This window comes from Ambystoma mexicanum, chromosome 8, assembly GCF_040938575.1.
Source record: "Ambystoma mexicanum isolate Mex_15411 chromosome 8, UKY_AmexF1_1, whole genome shotgun sequence".
Lineage (NCBI taxonomy): Eukaryota > Metazoa > Chordata > Amphibia > Caudata > Ambystomatidae > Ambystoma > Ambystoma mexicanum.
The window spans coordinates 714,002,567-714,024,378 of NC_090929.1; the positions used below are offsets into that span (position 1 = coordinate 714,002,567).

Here is a 21,812-nt window from a genome sequence, read left to right on the forward strand (position 1 = left end):
AGAACTAGCTCCAATTTCTTTGTAAATAAATGGCGTAAGCTGAAAGGGAACTCCGCGTTTAGCGTCCGACAATGATGGCGGAAAAAAACAACCTGAGGGACCTTGATGCGTTTAGGAGCATGGGTACTTTGGACATCACACTAGGTATAGTATTACTGGCATGCCCCGTCAACGTCCCTTTTCGAGTTTCGAAAACAACTGTAAAACTCTGCAGCTTACACTAGATTTCTGCCTATCGATAGCATCTGATCTGAGCAGATTACACAAGCCTCAGAAATACCGGTGATGACCTCGCCCTTGAGGGACATCGAGTCGAATGAATCGACGCAGAGAGCCCTGTGGCAAAAGATTTTTCCGAAACAGCTGAAGCTGGAAAAGATATATCAAAAGATGAGAAATATGTGAGAGGACACAATCCATTCGAAACCTCCCTGACCAATCCAAGCTGAAGACCCCTCCTATGGACTGGAGACCCAATCACTGATGAGGCATACTCCTGACAGAAAGTTGCTATCCATTACAAACAAGTTCATCGAAGGAGGTCCCAATTTCTGAAGAAATACAGTGATAGCCTTCCTGTTGAGCTCCTATTCGTGAGTGGCATGAAACAGTCTGCTCAAGGAGTCAACTTTCATGTTCTTCCCCACCAGAAAATGGGATGCAACAGGATGAACATAGTTCAGAAGTCACCCCTCCCAAAGCTTGTAGGCTAGGAAACACAAAACAGGGAAATTTCGTTCCTAACTGTTTTTACAGATAGAACATGGACGTGTTGTCCATGAACAACACCCAAATCACTTTCGCCTGGATCAGAGGGTGGAATGAATGGAGGGTCAGAAAATTCCAAGTAGTTTATGTGTTGCCATATCTCTGGGAGGCTCCACAAACTGGGAGTTTGGCGAGTTTGACAACTTCTCCAACCTGAGAGGGAGGAGTTTGTAGGAAAGGAAAAGGGAGACCTCTGAGGAGGTTCCTGTCCAAAGTCCACCACTTGAGAGAACTCTATTTCTTTTGTGATGGGAATCTTCATGGACTTAAGATCTGACAGTTGATCACAGTTTGCTAATAAATGCAACTGCAAGCATCTCCTTCTGTGTCTGGATAGATGCAAGTTCCACAGCCCCTGGACCCGAAAGACAGATGTTGCAGCCCTGATGGCGAAATGGTGGATCGTCCGTTTCAAAGACAAGTCTGTCAGCAAACGGAAAAGAAAAACCTTGAGAGGTGTCCAGGACTGGTCAAATTAACAAGGAATGAAGAAGGACTTTTGCATGCTGATTGAGACCCAAGATCATGTAGTGTGGCACACGACTGAGAGACTGCTCCGATTTTCCTCCCAAGAGTGAGGCATGATCAACTACCTGCACAGGTATGGGTAATGTAGATCTTTAGGAGCTGAAAGTGGAATCTACCACCAAAAGCAATTCGTGAGCACCCTGGGGACAGCATTCAAACCAAATGGCAGGCACCTGTGTTGGTAGTGCTGACCATTCCAGAGTGAACCAGATGTACCGACTGTGTTCCTTCTTAATGAGAATGTGGATATAGTCGTCAAGATCTACTGAAGTTAACAACTGGAGAGCCTCCAACATGTAATTACACCGGGAGGAGCTTGCGGTGTCCTGGGAGAACTAACATTAGTCTAATTCTACCTGTTTTCTTTAACACCTTGAAGTAACGAGAGTAGTAACGCTGGCCTTTTTTGCTGTATAGTTCAAACTCCATTGCCCTGAGGAAGAGAAGATTTTGAATCTTCTGCGTGAGCAATGGAGCAGACCTCAGAAACATTGGTGGAGACCATTAGAGACAGGGGTCGAATGCTAAAAGGCTAGGCCTTCCTTCATGATAGAGAGCACTGGATCTTGAGTGATGCTCAACCAGGTTTTGTAAAAAGGAGAGCTTTCCTCCTACTGAGGATGCATGGTACCTGGGTAAAAATGTGAAGCATGAAACCCCCCCTTTTCGAAGTCATGCCAATTTTCAAGCAGCGTCTTAACTGTTAGCGGAGGAAACTGCTGGCTTAGATCTTGAGCGAAATCTAATCTTTATTTTGGCAAAGGCAGACACAGAACCACTAGAATACTTGCCCTGCGTGGATTGCCTTCCTTTGAAAGTCCTAAAGGTGGCAGACCGTTGGAAACACGACCTGTTTGGTACAGTAATGGCTCTCAGCGACTTTGCCATAATAATACCTGTTTTACAAATGTTTTGAAGCTCATAAGTGGAAAGGCGAGCGGGTGAGTTTCCTCATCGAAAAGTAAAACCATACCTTTATCCTGGCTACCCACATGCAGTGGTAAGGTTTTTTGTTAGGCATGCCTTCTCAGACAAACAGAAAAATGAATGGCACTGTATGTAGTGTCAGTAAGTTCCATATTGACTTGCAATTTGTGCAAAGCCGGTTCTTTCTGACAGCCAACAGAAGAAGCCCCCCTGAGCATCAGCATCATGTAAGTCACCAAACTTGACCACTGCTTCCCAGTTTTGTAATGTGTACCCAGCAAGAACAGAGCCCATTTGAGGTATAAAGTGTCGTTCTGGTAAACCGTCCCGACATGAGATTTCCATAGCCTAGAATATTTCCACAGGAAAGTTGCAGAATTCTGACTAGGGTCTTTGCCCTTACTAAGGCTGCAGAAACAAACACTGATTGTGCAGACGAGGTTCCCATCCTTTGGAGTTTTGTATTTGGAATCCAAGGCTTTCTAAACTATAGAATCTGAATAATGTTTTTTTTTTATCAATTCTTTGATTAATTAATGAAACCACCAATGGTAAAATTGGCTTATAAGAAGAGAGCCTTGAAAAAAGCCCTCAAGCAGCAGGCTTCTCAGGAGGCAGCAAGTCTACATTCTGCATTGCCTTGGACATCACCACTTAGAACTTATTTGCAAAATGAATAGGACCTTTGTCATCTTCACCTGAACGAAGAAGGAACTGCATCACCTCTAGCCACTGTTGGCAAAGGAGGGTTGACTGTTACTGTGATCAGTACTGGAGAAGGAATGAGAACTGAAGGTTCTGTTGGTATGCACCTATCAGAAAGCTTGCTGGCCAAAACCTCCTAAACCTTTTCAGGCATAACAGACTGCACAACTGCAGAAGTTATTGACTCAATAAAACTTGTAGAACACACAAAGGGGCATGGAAGACAATCTTCTTTAAAAGAAAACATAGAAGCCTCCACTAACGTTGATATATCAGCCCTGGTTAATGAAGGTGCTAAAGAAGTGTTTTGGTACACATTCATCACAACTGGTCTACGTACCTGAGCATTCGGATGAAGAATTGATCCTGAGGGCAGAAAAGCTGAGGGCATTCTACAATTGCAGCGTGAAATGTAGAATGGGAGAGTTCTCTTCTCTCACAGGTGCCCCAAAAAGCTCCTTAGGTGGTACTGTGAAGTACTTTGACAGATCAAAACAATCAACCTCAGAATCAAAATTGAAGATGTTCCAATGGAGAATTGTGCACACTCTCAAAACGTGTATAGTGTTTGTGCTTATGTTTATGCTCCTTGTGTCTAGAAGCAGAGTCTACCAGTACTGCGGCCAGTGCAGTGTGGGGCATGTGGTCATTCTTCTAATGAGGATTCAAAGAGGATTTGCCTTGTTTTTGGTACAGAAGTAACCGGCTTAGAAATCACTAGTGCTCACTTAGCAGTACCGGGACCCTGGACGGGTCCTCTGAATGAATGCAACTAAACTACACCTTCTTGGAGAATTTGCGGTCCTTATAGTTGTTTTTGCCTGTCTGGGATGGTGCCACGGCAGTAACACTCCCCTGAAGTACCTTCTGAACCTTGTTTTAAGAGAAAGGATCACCTGATACCGATGGCCACACATTACGACTTGCAGCTTTACCAGTGAGAGGTACTTGCAAGCGCAGGCTCCTGTAGTCAACTCCTGAACAGACAGTGTAAGGTACTTTGGGCTTATTTGAAGTGGCAACCTTAACCCTGGTACGGAAAAGGAGGATGCAGAGTTGGCGATCTTGCCCGGTCCCGATTCTCTCTTACTGCTAGGACGCAAAGTCTTCCGTCCTTTCACAAAGTCTAAAGTGGGTTGTGGTATCAGACTTCTCCAGCATGGAGACTAAGCGGGTTCTCAGCGACCTGGTTTTATGCCCACAAAACTGACAGGAAGTTCCCAAGACAGATGACACAGGCTCTGTGAGGCTCTGTTGCAGAGAAGTGCTTGCTGCATCCAATACATTGCTTGAACCCTGTCATCAGCAAAAAGGAGAATGGAACCCCCCGAAAAAGGGAGGCGGATGGAGAAACGCTTCAAACCTTAAACCGAATAAAAACAGAACCCGGGAGGTGCCGTTGATGACGCAAAGGTGGGGAAACCCATAGACTTTGCTTTGCCTTATACTAAAAGGCCTCAAGGAGACTGCATCTTATTTTGGAGAAGCTGTTTCCCTGCTCAGCCTGCGGTGCAGGCCATCATAACCAGTTGGAAAGGAGGGAAGAGTATAGGACGCTGGAGTACTGGTACTCTTGTCCCCACTTTATCTTTATCTACCAACCTCCCTTCACAGATATGTGTTTTGAAACAACTTGTAATTTTGCACATTTGAAAAAACACAATGAAATAAATATTTCCCCTCTTCATGTCACCATACCATAACCACTTCCATCACTTGGCTTACAACTTCCCACACATTCTCTGTAATCCTGTAAATGTACCCAGGCATGGGACTGCCTCTTCTGTCTTTACTTTCTGTAAGATGCTTCTGCTCTTAGTGCCAACAAATCACCCAAATATGAAAAATCCAACATTTCTTCTGTTGCATTGCACTGGGAACCCTTGTGGTCTCATGTTGCTTTTCCACTCTACATAGATGTTTCAGACTCTGCATGATCTCACTTAGCTGCACTGAAAGAAATCCCATCCAGCTCCCCTAGATACAGTATGGCAGGAGACAAGCTAATGTGAGTGGTACTGGGTTAAAGCGTGGCGTAAAGGAGAGTATGTAAAAACACAGAGTGGAGAAGTGGGATTGAACAGAGCGGTGGCAGTTTGGGGTCAGCTATTAGCTCTCAGATAGCCAGTAGAACCAACACAGTAAAAATGGTTAAAAGAGAGAGAGAGAGAGCAAGAGCTTGAACTAGCATGTTGCAGTATTTGACATGCTCCCACTAAATCGGTCTTCGGTTAACTCATTATTTGCCCAGCCCGCTTTAAGTGTGGGCATGCTGCACCTTTAAGTGCTGTGCTGGTTGCCGTATTTACACACATTATTGTCGATACAGAATTGCCACCAGCTCCTATATTTTGTTGGCACTAGCCAATATTCGGAATTTAGCAACAGAATTCAAATAAGTAGAATAACTGTCAAACAGTAATAATGACAAGACAGCGCAGTGGCACAACCACATGCATAAGCATTCCACAGCCTCTAGCAATGCATGGCTTAGAACCACACAAGCATTGGTGGTTCTAAGCATTGCTAAAGCCAAGCATTGCATGGCTTTGGCAATGCTTAGAATCACAGAAGCTTGAACTCTTAGCACTGAGCAGTAACAACTAGGATTACTATGCGAGGCTACAGAAATAAAAGCAAACCTGAACGCCACTGTTAAACGTTAGGCAGTGTGTACAGTTGGTGCATGACATTCTTGGCAATCGAATGACAAATCAATGAAGATAAAAACAGACAAGGTCAGATTCAAAGTCTTCAGTAATAGACTATTTATCTTTCATACAGCACCAACAGCTTGCAGTGCAAGAGGATCTTTCTTCTGCAAAAACGTTATATTCAAAGTCATTCTAGCTTTATTAAATATTATCAATCATATGCAATCATTTAAATATGAAAGACTCACAGAGGTGGGGAAGGTGGCGGCTGGCAGCCCCAACACAGGTAGATGCACACATTACAGTTTATTCTGTTGGGCAGACACTGGTTAAATTGTTTCCAGTCCCTGCATAGTTTTTTGTTTTTTAGTTACAACATATATACAGCTATAAATTAATTCTAAATAAATTTTTCTGCTCCGCTTATTTTTTTTACATTTCAGTGTTCTAAAAAACGAACAAAAAAAAAACACTTCTGATTTCCATTCGGCATTAAACGGCCAGTACAGTCACAGGAAGGCGCTCATCGTCAAGTTCTCTTGTACTTTTGTTTTTAAAATCTCTGTTTGTCACCATGGTTCTGGTGTCCTACGCCTGCCCAAGTCCAGTGGTGGAGAGACGAAGACTGGAAACGAGCATGGCAGCTTTCACATTCTGTCCATTCTGTCCTATCTGCTCTCTAAAGCAACTAAGGTTGGAAGAGGACAGCTGTGCATTGCTAATTCTCCAGATCCATTAAGGTTACGGTTTTTATGCTTTCGGTATAATGTCTGTTAATTCGGCTCAATATACTTCAGCAAAACCCCGCAGGTATTCCAGAAGTCTAGTGGGAGAGAAAAATGTACAAAGTGTTAGCGCAACCTCTAAATTTGTCAACCTCCTACAAAGCACATTACAGCCACACACAACACTTCAAAAATATTTTTGTTTTTGACTGCCTATGTTGTCAATAACAAGTAGAAAACTATGCACAGAAATTAGCAGTCAAATATATCCTTTCCCCAAGATTAGGCTAACCCTGGCCCCAACATCTCTTTGCTGGGGGAGTTAACATGCAAATCAAGGATTAAGCTGAAACTGTGACCATTTCCTTTGGTAAGAGCCCACCTTTAAGTTTTGGTTATTTCAAGCAAGATCTGAGAACATTTAACGTGACTTTCGGTTATCCCAGATGTGTTGAACAATTTTTGGCATTCGTCCAAGACTCTGTATGGAGTAGCTGACTGTTCGCCTGCCGACAGAACACATCCGCCAACACATTTTCCGGAGGTTCAGGACACCACAGTAATGCTAGTAACTGCCACCTCGCCCCTGGACTTCATCTTCCTGACTTGCAAGTCCAAATCTCTGGTCTCTCACCTTCAAGTGGTTGTGTTCAGAAGATCATGCGTGTTGTCTTCAACGGTGACAAAGCTTTCCAAATTCAAAGTAACTTTTTCGGCAAAACCCCGGAAAATAATTCAGTGGGAATTTTTGGCACAAAAGAAACATGTCCTAACAAAAACATTAATATCTAGCAAACTTTTTTTAAAGAGCAAATACAGCCGTGTCAATGCTATTAGTACAACATGTTAGACATCTTATTTTAAAAAAACATAAAATTGAAAATATGTGTTAAATATTTTTAAAAATGTACTGCACTAATGAAATGTCACAATTCTCCCACAACTTTGGACGTCCACGTCAGAACGTGTTCCTTCAAGTTCAGGAAGTTGGGAATTCGGTTATAGTGGCCGATTTAGCACACGTGCACGTGCTAAAGGTCTGTCTGCTTGTGTATTTGTCAACCATTCTGCCCCCCCACCTCTCTCTGAGGATGGGACTTGACATCTTTGTGCGCCCTTAAATGGGGTGATGTTCGGTAGCACCCTGATTGGCTAGAGCACTTTACATGAAGTTTGTGTTTTTCCTGATCGGCAGGGGCGCCTCCAAGGGGTGGCCAAGGGGGGCCACGGCCACCCTTATAAAAGCACGGCCCCCCCCACCGGCCCATTCATTTATGTATGTTTGTTTTGGTGTGCCACCCCAAGAATTCAAGTGTGGCCACCCCTATGAAAAATGTCTGGGGGCGCCACTGCTGATCGGTACCAGACCTGCTGAAAAACTCAAAGGAGAGTTGTTAGCATATGTTTGGTAAGGCTGGGGCAGACATTTCTGCATAAATCCGCATGGAGCACGATCCTGGGTCTTATTAAAAATCTCAGGCTTTGTAGTACAGTCACATATTTGATGTTACCCTGCACCTTGCCTCCCCATCTGCGAGTTCAAAGAAGGGTCTCATAGAAAGTTCTGAACTCGGGGCCACGGTCCAACAAAAGCAGTTTTAATGTTGCTCAGAATAGAGGGGCAAGAATAATGGCTATCAGACCACTGTGATAGTATCAAGTCCTAGAATCAATCCTGACAGATCCTTAATTCAGGTAATAGGAGGGCTCAGAGGGAATCCCAACTATCATATGATATAGCATTTATAACATGGCTGTACACAAGTGTTTCTGGGCACGACAAGACAAGGAGGGGGAAACATAGGGAAGGCAAACCAACAATCTTACTAGGCCCTGTGTCATTCAGATTGCACAAGTGCATGGAAGCAGAGACGTGGCGAGGGGGAGAGGGGATTTGGGGAGATGTGCAGGTAACTCAAAAGTGCATCTGGTGTGTGGCTCAATGCAGGTAACTCAAAAAGTACAGCCAATGGACGTCTCATAAGTGCAGAGTGAGAGAACTGTTGGGTTGCAGATACAAACCACAAGTGCAAGGGGAGCCAGTAGGCTGTGCGAGGTGCACCTGGACATGCAGGAGCATAGGCCCAAGCTCAGAGGGTAGCCTGGGGACCCTTGCCTGGAGCAGTCGGGACATCAGCAGGGGAGAGGAAGAGAGAAAGCAGAAGCAAAGAGGAAGGTCTTGAGTTGCTTCCGGAACCGGAGGTGGTTCTGTTCAAGTTTGAGAGAGGCAAGGAGGATGTTCGAGAAGGAGGCCCCTGCCAAAGATGGAGATCTGCCCCAACTCTCGGTTTGGAAAAGCAACTGACCCTCAGAGAATTGGAGCTGGATGAGCAGAGAGCTCGAAAAGGAAGATGTTTAGGAAGAAAGAGTTGGAAGTATGATCCCGGGACCCAGAAAGCCTAGTGAACGATCCAGAGGGTCTTGAACTTGATCCTTGCCGCCACGGGGAGCTGATAGTTTGACTTCTTGGAGACGTCAGAGATGTGAGAAGAGAAGGAGAGGGTGGAGTCTAATATTACCCAAAAGTTCTTAGCCTCACAGGTAGGAGCAGGAAGAGGTCCCAGAGTGGGCGGCCAGAGAGAGAGAGAGAGAGAGAGAGGAAAGGAGGGAGCTGGTGTTCCGATGAGGAGGATCTCAGTCTTACTGCCATTAAGGCAGAGACCATTGACACCATTTCTGAATTGTGATCAGACAATCTGAAATGAGAGAATGAGAAGAGGCAGCTGAGGGGAGCCTGAGGGAGAGCTGGGTGTCATCCGCATAACACTGAAAGTTGGAGCAGAAGGAAGCGATGCCGTGGGCGAGAGGTGCCAGGTATTGGCTGAACAGCCAGGGAGAGAGGTTAGATCCCTGGGAAACACCACAAGTAGAGAGATAGAGGAGAGGAAAGACCCCAGTTGGACCCGAGAGGGTCGGTCAGTGAGAAAGGAGGTCAGGTAGGCCAGGGACTGATCAGTGATACCCAGGTTATTCGCCTTTAAAAGCGGATTAAATTATACAGTTTTGTTGTACAGGTAAGAATCGGTTGCAAGCAGCATAAATGTAAGCTTCCAGGCTGACTGACATAGAAAGCACCATCTTGACAGAGGTTCATCAAGGACTGGCAAGATCGCTTTTAGTGCAGCCTTTGACTAAGCTAATAAATACAACCACAAGTGTCGCTCTAGCTGTTCCCATGGTTTGTCCCACTAAAGCTTACAAGATTTGCACATCTCCAAACGATTCAGCCAATAAACACAAAGTCACAACTAGTAGTTTAGCTACTTTGTTAAACACAAATAAATATCCTTGCAATAGCCATGTTTTGCACCCATCGCTGCAGTTAAAACCCCTTCTAATAGTCAAACAAACATTAAAATTGTCCTTAGATGTCTTAGATGATAAAGTGTCGATTCTGAAAGTAAATAAACTTGAGGGTCTGAAGAATTCTGAATACAATTCCAATCCGGTTATTCCATCAAGAGGGCAGGTCTCCTGCTCAAGTATGCTGACCAAGAAGGGCGTAAGGAATTACTTACATTCTCAGTGTTCATTATCTTAAAAACTTTAAGAAGGGATCTGAAATATGCTGATCAACAACAACTACTGATTGCATCAAGCAATATGGGAGGCAGATGGCAAGTGCATAGTTGCCTGGAGACAGGGAGATGCAAGCTGTTTATCATGGACATAGAACAGGCATAGGACCTTGAGGCAATGGATAATTCCAGCCACAGGGTGAAAGTATATTTAAGCAATGACAAAATAAATGGAACAACTGATTTTGGAGGCCAGACAATAAGTGATCAATTGTATCAAATATGCATAAGGAACCCAATAGCCCATTCTCCCTAATTTCCTACCCTCTCTTCGCTTCACCCTCAGTGATTTAAGAGGGCCCTATAGTGGCGAGGAGAGCTCCACAAGAAACCAACACAGTGTAACATTATTTGTCAAAAATAGGAGAGCCTCACTACTGAGAATTAACAAGGCCAACTAACTTCTTCTAAGGGATGGTGCCCCATCCATGGCGATTGGCAATCTTGTTTTTTTTTCTAATTTGCCTTACCACAGGAAAAAATCGATTTGAATATCAGTCTGGTCCTGCCTACAAATGTTAGGCATTTTGCTGCAGAACAAGAGTACCTACAACCCCGGACATGTGTTTGTCTTGATGGATGAGGTTGTTTTTGGTACTTATGCTTTTATAGACACTCCTAAGCGGGCTTAATTCCACAAAACAGATTATTTTGACTTCTTCGATCTCAATAGACTGTATTTAAAACTTCAGTAAGGGCGTTTGTGAAGGCACATAGGGCATTGATCCGCAAGATATTTGTACTGAAAAATGTCCACCTCATGTTGTGACTCTCAAATAGTGATGTGAAAATAAGTGCCTGCGAAAATCAAAAGCAGTCTTGTAGTTCTAGAGACTCAACGATGTCCATAATGTTCCCATTTGGAAAGTAAAAATAGGAAGAAATTATTTTAAAATAAAAAATCCATGCCTCCTGATATTTAGTTTGAGGTGATCAGCCAAAATATTAAGGTAGGAGGGAGATGGGATATGAGAAGGGGCACAGAGCATGCATGTATTTAGCTTTTTACGCACTGACGGACTGGCGATGCTAATTTCTATGGGCATTGTCAACCATGATCACCCCTCCTATGAAACACAACCTCATGGGATCTCTTTGAGCTAGCACTATCAATCTGCAAATCATGGGCTCTCATGGGGCTACCATTATTATCTATAAACAGTCTCCTGAAAGGTAATGTCTTAATTGCAGCTGTAAATCAGTCCTTACTGTAATAAAAATCTCTTAACTTAGTCAGTCTTCAACCACTTGATTTTTAAGCAATATGCATCTCCTCATCTGTTCCTCGCACCGAATTCTAGTTAAAAACGAGCAGTGGCAAAGCCATCTGTTTTAACACTTTTATAGGCATTAGATTTACATGTTCCAGACACTGCCATCATATGCCCAGGTAATCCCACTGTTTGCCAGCTGTTGCAGTCTTATGGCAAGATAGTAGCATAATGGCAGTGATTGGGAATTCCCTCTCCCAGGCCTTCACAAAAGTCAAAATGGCTGGCTTTGCCAATGTTGGTTTGGGAATTTTAAAGTACCAGGGATATAATCCTAGCTTTCTTTAGTGTTAGGAAGGTCCACTTTTGCAGTGAGGTATTCTTTGGTATCAAACATTTTATAAAGGAACAATTCGAATTATAATCTCTAGGAGGGTTCTGGGAGTCACTGATAACTCATTCATCTGTCCTGAGACAAATATTTCAGTTGGTATTAAACCAGCTTCAGCTGCCCCCTACTGGCAAAAGAAATGTCTCTAGAGTGCCAGACGGCTCCAGAACCAGAGCCTCAAAAGTTTCCATCAAAGACTAGCTGCAAACTTCACGTCAGAGCACAACATTTTCTTTTCGGCAGCTGTGTTATCTTTCGACCTAGTTTTATAAAAAGGATTTAGAAGATGAGTAAATGGTTGACAAAGATCTTACTTTAACAATGTTGACTTGCACTGTTAAAGAACCTCATCCATTCTCTAGTGCAAAAAAGTGATTTTACCATCATAAAAATACAAAACCATTTCCTGCGTTTCGGATTTTAAATTGAATGTTATTTGCCTCCAAATAACATAGTAGACACGGGAGGAGATACAATGCTCAGAATTACTCAGTTTACAGAAATGCTGATTAGAAGATTTCCTTTTGCCAAATTCAAAAGAAAGGAAAGAAACATTTACCCAAGTAAACGTCTTTCTGTGGCTTGTATCTGCTTAGAATCACATGCTTTACATAGTTCGTCATTTAGCAGTGGTTGCCTCAGAGTATAAAATATTTTTTACTGAGAAAAGTAGGGCTTCGACAGGGGCGTTCTGTTCACATAATCACTATCCTACGTGTACAGGTTTTTTTTTGCCACCGACTGGCAGCAATTTCGCATCAGATTAGAACTTTCGATGCCATTAGATGAATGTTTGCTTGATTTCGGAGCTGAAGCATTGTCAAACAGGGAAATTATTAGACTGTGGCAGCTATGAGGGATACAGTAGGTAGAGTGGGGTCACGATCATTTGTAAAGGGGCCTTGAGAATGACTTTGCCCTTTCACACACGCTACACCAAGGCAGCTGGGTTACCCCGAGGCCAAGATAGAAAATACACCCTTTAAATTCTGTCCAGAGTGAAATTCCAAGTTTAACTGGAGGGACACACTCAGTGTGCAATAGAAGATCGCTAAAATTCCTAAAATTCAAACTGAAAACACTTTGGGAAAAAGCACTGGGCAGCATATGCCATGCACGCAGAATCGGCAGTGGCAGAGTCTAATGTTCGCAAGTTGGTATTCTAGGTCGAGGTTTCAGGCGCAGGGGTCGGCAAATTAGGAATTTTGTATTACGCCAAAGCCCTTGGTACAGAATATTATAAAGTCCCATGCCTAAGACTACAGCATTGGTCTTCAAACTGGGGCACTGGACCTCTCTTTGGGAGCATGAAGGATGTCCGGGGGGGGAGGGAGTCCGAGAGGGAGACATACTCCTTAAAAAGGGATTACGATGACTGTTTTTAATGTAAAAAAAAAGATGAAGGTGACTGAAATCTGCTTATATTTTAAAGAGCTTGGGCCCCCCTACTAGACATACTTTACGTCCCTTAGGGGGGCCCAGAAACAATTTTACTTAAGGGGGGGCTCAGTATGAAAATGTTTGAATACCACTGGACTATAGGATGAGTTGGGGTGACCCTGGGAGCCAGCGACTACGCTCCTTGTTGAAGGTTCCAGGTGGTGTATGGTGGTTCCCCCCAGGATCCCAACCAATTCCTAGCCTTGTATGCAAGCCTCACAACAATGGCAGGAAATACCACAAGCAGGTTAAGAATAAGCATGAAGATACACCAGTGAGCAGACCAGGTGCTCTCTACCTTGGGCGTCTACTAAGTTCTTCCTGTGAGAGCAGCTGCTTGGTACAATTCATGGGGCCGCGCAATAATGCAAAATCCAAAATTACAAGAAATCATGTTGAGAGAAAAGTCCCTTTCGTCAGCTCGCAGTGATGACCGTAGTCTACATAATGGCTCTGAAAATCACATTAAAAGTTGAAATAGGCTTGGGATGCAGAAAGCTAGGCAGACCGGAGACCGTTTACTTTTAGCTGACAGACTAGTTCCATTACCTAACGCTTAATCACTGGGCCCGGTTTTAAGTTTCACACACCTGAGGACCAGCAACATGCGAGACATTGGGTAGCTGCAGCAGAAGTGTGGGATTTAAAAGTAGAGCGATGGTGTTAACAGTGACATGGCGTGTCAGAACAGACGAGTTAGTGGAGAGGAGAGAGTGTAGGGGGGATAAGCTGAGGCGGGAGAATGGAGAAAGGGGCTCCGAAGGAGGAACAGAGAAAGAAAGTTGAGAAAGGGTGTGACAAAGTCGAACATTTTAGGCTGTGGTGACTATAGAGCCGAGGTACCACCACCTGCTCTATGATGTAGGGCCTGGAGGAGGTTAACAGTGGACTCCCTCAGGCTTCCTAGCCCACCAACTGCCTTACAAGAAATACCACATTGTTGAAGGGTTTCAACAATGTGGTATTTCTTGTAAGGCAGTTGGTGGGATCCCAAGACAAGAAAGGAGAGAGACGAAAGGGTGCTAAAAACTATTGTTAGGATGTGTAGACCACATACAACAGTGTGCCATCTAATCCGCCTTCTGACCAGTCCAAGCAAACTGACCTCTGGCCTCCTCTCTGTTGCTGCAAAAGAAACTGACCTCTGGCTGAGCTATGTGGCCTTGGCAGAACCCGACCTCCTCTCTGTTGCTGCTAATGTCTGAAGTACAGCAACACGAGACACCGGCAGAAGGGGCCTATTAAACGCTGAAGACATTGTGAGGAGTAGCAGAAGACGACATTGTGAACCAAGAAAGTGAGGGGGCACTTAAGCCCCCCCCCCCCCACAGTGTAAATGAACTGTTGCAGGGAGGGAATGAGCATTGAGAGACTTGATCTCAGAGACTTTACTTTGTCAGAACTCATGGAAAAGTCACCCTACAATTTTTTTATTTCAGGTTGATTTCTGCCTATTTTTAGCCAAATAACTAAATCTTTTTAAGCCCCCATCTTCTGGAAAAGTGCATCTAAATCATTCCCACTTTGTTTCGTGAAAAGCGGGTAAAAACTATTTGAATACCACGAATCCCTACCTCAGCTTGTACAGCTACACAGATTAGTGTGGTTCTGTGCAAGGAGGACAGGATTCAAGACAGAGGGGGAAGGAAGACAAAAAGAGGGAGGGAAAGAGTGACAGACAAGAGAAGAAAGATGTAAAGTTACAGGAGAGAAGAGAAGCTGGATAACGAAAAGACCTGGATAGAGAAAGCGAGAGAGAGATGGAGAAGGGAGGATGATCTTATTTCTGCTTCTCATCCTTCATCCTGTTTTACTTCACTCAACCAGTGCATCCCTCTCCTAACACCCCCCTGCATCCATCTTTCTCTGTTGGGAACTTTTCGCTGCTTCAATTCTTCTGATATTTTTCACTCGTTTTCTTCAGTTTCCCTTTGCGTTTCTGATTTTGCAGTGCAATCCGAGGGCGCTGCCTTTCATTTTCTTAACACTGCTCTTATCTAGTCTTGAACCATTTTTAGCCTGCTCGCCCTACTAAACCTTTTTGCAAACTATCACAACTATGGCTCACCAGAAATCTTCAACTGCTTTGCTATTCTCTCTGTTGCGCTGATAATAGATGGAGAAAAACTCAACTTTCTTTTAATCTTCAAGTACTATCTTTTCAGCATTCTTACTATAGTTCTGCTACATTGAATGCAAAAGAACTATTACTCTAATCTCATTCTTTCTCCATTTTATCATCCCAGGAGTCTCTTTCAGTATCTAAACTGACTTTTCTCCTCCTTCACCCAACCCTCCTCTCAATTCCCCTCTATCTCCTTCTGGCTTTGCTATATTTATTACTAATAAGGTTCTTCTCTTACCGGCCTATCTTCAGTCTTCTACTTCTCCCTGCGTTGCTCCTTCTTCCTCCATTCCTGCTCCTTCTTCAACCTTTGCCTATTTAGCCGTCTTACAGGTACCAATACAGCTAACTTCATCACTAGAGCCTCTCTCCCCCTGAATCCCATTCCCTCATTCCCAAGGTTTTCTCTCTTCTCCTCCCATAGCTCATGTCACTCTTCAATGTTTCTCTCACAACCTCTTCTTTACGCTCCCCATTCAAGCATGAAGCCATTCTCCCATTTCTCAAGAAACCTACCCAGCATGATGTCCGATCTTATTCCTGTGCCGAATCAAACCCTTTACATCAAAGAACACATCAGTCATCCAGACTCTGGTGTTCTCTCACTTGGATATTGGCATTGCCCTCTAATCATGTGTCAAAATCTCTTCTCAAGCCCCTACGAAAGCTGTCCGACAAGCCGCAGCACACCTCATCACAGGACTGAAGACACGCAACCACATTTCCCCCACTTCCATGGGACTATGCTGGTTACCCCTCCAAGAACACATCACTTTCAAGGCAGCTACATTACCTACAAAGCTTTTATGTCCAAGATAACTTTATACTTAGCTGAAAATATCAACATCTCAGGAGGGGAAGACAACACCAAGAGCCAAGATATCCCCAGACTAGAATCAATGAAGTGCAAGAAGGAGAAGATGAGAATACAAGCATTTGCTTGCTATGATCCCACATACAAACACCCTTCAAGCTAACATCAGGTTGGCACCCTCCTTCCCGCAATTTAGGAAAGATCTGAGGACCCTGCGCTTCAATTATCAATTCACTGACAAATCACGACCAAACAGGCTGACAACACAATCCTCTACACCCAACTATGTTCTGCTCACCTTAATTATACAGCGCTGCGTTGCTGCCTAGCTAGGTTTGTGCTTCATAAACGATCTACATACAAACATACATCTAAAAGACATTAGAAGAAAATAATTGGTGTGAAGAGAGGAAGGAAAGGTAGGTATGAGGAGGGTGAAAAGACACGAACATCTTATGAGTAAGAGATTGGGAGGAAAGCAGAGGAGTGAAAGTAAACGTAAAGTAAGACCGATTGGAAGAGGGTGTGAAGAAACCGGAGGGTGCGGGAGGACAGAAAAGGGAGACGTTAGGAGTCGAGGAGAACAAGAGAGGAACAGTATCTGGAAGTGAGAAGACACGAAATGGAGGAGAAAAAATAGGGAAGCAAGTTGTCACAAAGCCACTGGCAGAGCAACCACTGGGAAGGAGAAAGAGTGAAGGAGGTAGAGAGAGAAAGAAGGGTGTAGATAGAGAAGGGAGGCTGTTATGGAATTCTAGACACTAGCGGAGGAAATGGCACCATGGCATGGAGGTAAGGAGACCGAAGTAGGGTCCAGGCTAAAAAGCACATGTCTTTTCAGATGCCTACTAGTACAGTGCTTAAGGAGACTGTGGCAGAGTCTGCCGAAAGCACTATGATGTACATGTGCCCCACCATACAGCCCTACCTAAAGAGGTCTGGCACAGCTTGAGCACTGACCATAGGGCCCCTTGAGCCCTACCAGTTGTAGGAGACCACCTAGGAGAACAACATCCTGACCAGTCAACACAGAGCTCTTAGCTAAAACAGGAAATAAGTGCTGTGGATACTTCAAACTCCATACTGCAAGAGATATTCATTTGACTGCCAGGAAGTGGTGCACAATGAAAGCGAGGGACACATAGCAGTCCTTAAGCAAGCTGCGATCACTAATTTGATTTCGTCGATTGTTCTCCATTCTTGCAGTCTCTGTTAAACCCTGGTCATACTTTATTTGCCAAATAAACCCGCTAGTACAATATGAGAATCTTGACAGGAAGTAGAAGGAGGAGGAGCAGAGAGAAGAGAGTGAGGAAAGGAGGAGAAGCAGATAAGCGAGAGTGGAAATGAAGGTGAAATTATGTATATAGCGCCTTGATGCCTCAGCGTTTAACATGCTTTATAAGTGACAAATAAATATACAAGGGGAAACCAGAGCAGCTGTAAAGATCTTGAGGGCATAAAGGGCAGAAGGAGAATAAGGGAGAACAAACAATTAGTAATATTGAAAGAAGGAAGGAGCAAAATAAAGGCAACAGGAGAGGAGAAAAGAATGTAAGAGATGGCTCAATGAACATTTGCAGAGAAGGTTCAAGGGTTTTTATTGAGTCCTTTTGAAGGGCGCTAGGGCCGTCTCTCACTCTCGCATCTATTTTTAACATTTTCCACCCTAACCAAGGCATCCCTAGTTCCCGGTTTAGTAGATGGAGACTATTGACCCCTACTGTCTAGTCTCTAGCTTGCTGTAAAGTGGAACCTAAAGACAATGGTCTGCTCTGTCTAAATTCCTTCAGGGACTTTCTAAACTAGCCCCTCACTGTTGATGTCATTAGTACTAAAGTGGTTACGGAATGTGTCTTTTAGTGCGCTACTGGACTCGACTCAGTCGCCTTCCTCCAACACCCTTGTGTTCCTCTCCATGTCTCTGAATGTTATGATCCCCTCTCTATTCTTCTTGTCCCTAACCCCACTCACCTCTTCTCCTTCCCCTACATCTTACTCCTCTGTCTCTCTGATGTCACTCATTCCTACTACTTGCCTCCATCCTTTAATGTTATATCTCCCTCCTTCTGATTACAGCCTGCATTGCAAAGTGCCCAAGTTGGTGTTAGAGGGCTCGATCCCACCCAAGGTAGGGAAAGCATCTTACATTGTAAGTCCTGCTTGAAGCAAGTTTTCTGTGGCGCTCCTGTTACTGTGTGCGCAGTCGCTGGGGAGCAGTGCGATGCATCTTTGTCAGCTAAGTAAGCCCTCTGGGTTCGCTTTCGCTGGCCCTCTCTCTCCTTGTGGGTCAGATGACTATAAACCATCGGCGTGGGGAGCTGGTTGGTTGTTTTCCTGCTGGTGATCTCTTACCACTGCTGTGGCCTTGCTTCTGGTTCTAGGAAAGAAACCAAAAGTTGGACAGCATTTTCTGTAAGACGCTTGGGGGGTTTCAAGTTGGTACCGCACATAAATAAGCAGGCTCTTGTGGGGGGCACAGGATGTGGGGCCCTTACATCTACCACCATCCTCCTCTGGGGTAGGAATGGATCTAGCTTCCACCCTGGTAGGCTTCCTGCCCCAGGCTGAGAGGGGTCCCTGTCTCCTTGTGACAAGGTCAGATTACTGACCTTGTCACAAGAATGATGGAAGAGCAGGCAAAAACAAGTGTGGAGGAAGAGGAAAGAAGAATAAAACCAATAGTAACGGGCAGAGTGGAGGTCAAAATATTGGGCGAGTAATAGTGACATGTGAGGCGTAGCCACACGTTAGGAGGGAAGTCGAAACCCAGAGGTTGAGAGAGGAGGAGTAGTGGTGAAGACAGGATAGGTGGAGGAAGATTTGAAGGGTGATGAGGAGAGACTAGACGAGGAGGGCGGAGTAAAAGAATAGAGACCTCAGAGAGAGAAGGGCAACAGCAAGAAAGGAAGCAGTGTGATGGAGGGGGAAAGAGGTGGAAAGTTTTTAGGGCAGGTCCCCAGAGGCTTGATAACACACCATATCTTGCAGTGAGTGGGGAAAAGAACTTAGTCATCGGCTGAATGCTTCTAAAAAGCAGCCTGATCTAGCCCCAGCCCCAACGAAGGCGGAATGAGAGAAATTGTGGGGTTCAACTTTTGCGTGAAAGACAGACACTCGATCACGGTCAAGACCACCAGGGCACCAGGTGTAGCTATGCCAAGCCTTTGTAGCAAATCAGGGGGAAAAGGGCAGTATACTGATGAAAACCAATTAAGTCAAGAAAGATCCTGCAAGACTGTCAAGAAAGAAGTGCAGTGCCAGGTTTGCACGTTAGCCGGGGTGGCTAAAGAAAGCCGGGCTGGGAAATAGCAAGATGAGTTACAGAACATTCACCAGGAGACTGGCCATTTGTTGTGGTCTACAGGCTTTATCCGATTCTACCTTTCTTTTCTTAGGGTACTGCCTCTCGTCCCAAACACCCGGTTCTCCTCTGCCACCATGACAATTCAGTGATCTTGCCTTAGGGGATCTGACCTATTATCCCTCTTCTCTTCACTTTACCACTCTTGAACCTTCTTTATGCTATGCAATGTGGTCATGACTCCACTCTTCCTTCACACACTCCAGACAATGGCAGTACTGTGCCTGCTTCTCAACTCCTTCAACCTTTAGTATGCTGTCCTTCCTCTGTTCCTTCTCTCCATCCTCAAACTCCTCCTCTCTATTACTCTCCATAAATAGGACTGCTGATGTATTTCAAGTTGGCGAATTCTGCCCAGGAGTATGGCTTGGTCGACAAGAGCTATAGGCAGTCAACAGATCAAATAGTGGCAATGCTCAGACACCTGAACGGACTAAGGAGCATATATTTCAAAATACAGTAGCATTCTCATCTGTACTTATGTCAGAAAAAACAGGCTGTCCCTCAACGGAAGCACACCCTGACCCTGTCAGGGATTGCTCTCTAGATGGCCGGTGGCTTATCTAATGATCTTCTGAATAGAACATGTCTCGGCTGCGCTCATTAGAGACATGCTGTCACTGGGAATTCCCTCAAGTTTTATTCACCAACTGGACAGCAGCCTTAAGAAACGGCAGTCGTCACTCCTGGATGGTAAAATGCCCCTGCATATGGGGATAGCCTAAAAGCAGTGCTCACACAGGGTGAGCATATGTAAAATAGACTTATCCTCAGATAATTTAGTGAAAATCATCAAGGTCACAATGGGTTTCATGATCTATAAGGTCAACCGGTTTCAATGACTGTAGCTAGTGATATCATCTTCTTCAGGACCAATTATTCTGAAATCCACGTCTGTTCGCATTTGCGGATTGAGCGGCCACCTCCATCACCTCTACTAGCTGGTCAGAGATGCTCAACAGTGGGTAGATGGTGGGTGTACCGCAGACTCGATCAGTCAGTGCTTAGCCGTGTCGTAACGGACTATGTTCCTTATATCTGCATGGATTCATGCGCCGTATCACTGGCGTGTATGTTCCTCAACCAGCTGGTCAGAGATGCTTCACAGACACGGTCAGTCAGTGCTTGCCTTAACTGTGTGAGCTGTATTCCTCTTATCTTTGCCAGCCAGCAGCGAGGAACATACACGCCAATGACAGAGCGCAGGAAACGACATAGATACAAGGAATACAGCTCACACAGTTAAGGCCAAGCACTGACTGACCGAGTCTGTGGTATACTCGCCATCCACTTGCTGTCAAGCATCTCTGACCAGCTGGTTGAGGGACAGCCATCTAGGGAGAGCATTCCCCGACAGGGTCAGGGTGTGCTTCCGTTGACGGACAGCCTGTTTTTTCTGACATACGTACGATGAGAATTCTACTTTATGTTGAAATATATACTCCTTACTCTGTTCAGTTGTGTTAAAAAGTGTGGGAAATAACGTCAGGACTGCAAATAATGCCCTGAGTGTGTTTGTATTTTTTTTTAAGGTTCAGACATCATCAGTATCCATCATCTTCCTGATATCATTGGCTACTGCTATTGAATCAGACACAGTACTAGGAAGAGACGGAAACTAGCCTGACTTGTGGTCAAATGCACTGAACTCTTTCCCAAAGGCCGAGAGTTGTTTGTAGTCTGTGCGCTCAAACAACTTTCCAACAAGAAGTTGAGAAATAGGTCTGTAAATATTTGCTTCATTTATGTAAAATGAGGTATGCAACAGTAACTGGAGCAAAACTGTATGCTTAGTGATTTCAAGGGCAATTCCAATGGCCAGGGAGATTGGTCTTTCCTATGTGCTCCTTAATAACGGCACCCATGCTTTAGTTATCCAGACAGGGCACAGACTTCTCTGGAACCCAAATAGGCAACACTCCTTCATGGCCACATCCAATTCAATGTGTTAATTGCTCTAAAACAAGAGGGTTTTTCAACAGTTTCAAATTGAATATGCATGTTAGCATCAACGTATGGCACACAGGTACTAGATTGAATCTCATCCTGGAGGTGACTTTAATGTATAAGAAATCTCATTACAAAGATTAAGGGTGCTTGTTGCTAGACAAGTGGTAGGAAGCAGTCGTGTCAGGGATTCAAAAATTCGAAATTCTATGGCTGCACTGTGCAGCACCTTTAGTGCAGTGTTCTGGTCTGGCCCACTAGAAGTGCAGACTTGTAAGATGAGCTTTCTAGGTCTCCCTTGTTCATTCTTTCAACCCCCTGACTAAGTCTTCGATGTTAAAACAAGAGATTGTGCGAGCACCTCTTTGGTTCAATCACAACAATTGGATTCACTGAGTAATGGTGAATTTGAGAACATACGGGCTGCACACCCTCTCTAAAAGTGCCTCCACACTGGGCACTAACATACACACAACAACAGGACCTAGGCTCAAAGGCCGGCAGTGAGGGCTTATTTATTTATTTATTTATTATGCGCCTATACACAAGTGTTTCAAGGTGCACCCACTTTGTCCAGCAAATGAAGCGAGATAACATTCCTTGATTCTTGTTACATATATTTATGTTTGTTTGAC

General features: G+C 44.4%; 1 protein-coding gene across 1 annotated transcript in view; it reads right to left on the reverse strand.

Annotated features, from left to right (window-relative positions):
• Window positions 1–5,681: 5,681 nt before the first annotated feature.
• The window catches only part of DNAJB12 (DnaJ heat shock protein family (Hsp40) member B12), a 658,221-nt gene continuing 642,090 nt past the window's right edge, over window positions 5,682–21,812 (reverse strand). The window contains exon 9 of the mRNA XM_069610521.1: window positions 5,682–6,405. The gene's annotated coding sequence lies outside the window, so the exon portion shown is untranslated. The remainder of the gene's footprint in view (window positions 6,406–21,812) is intronic.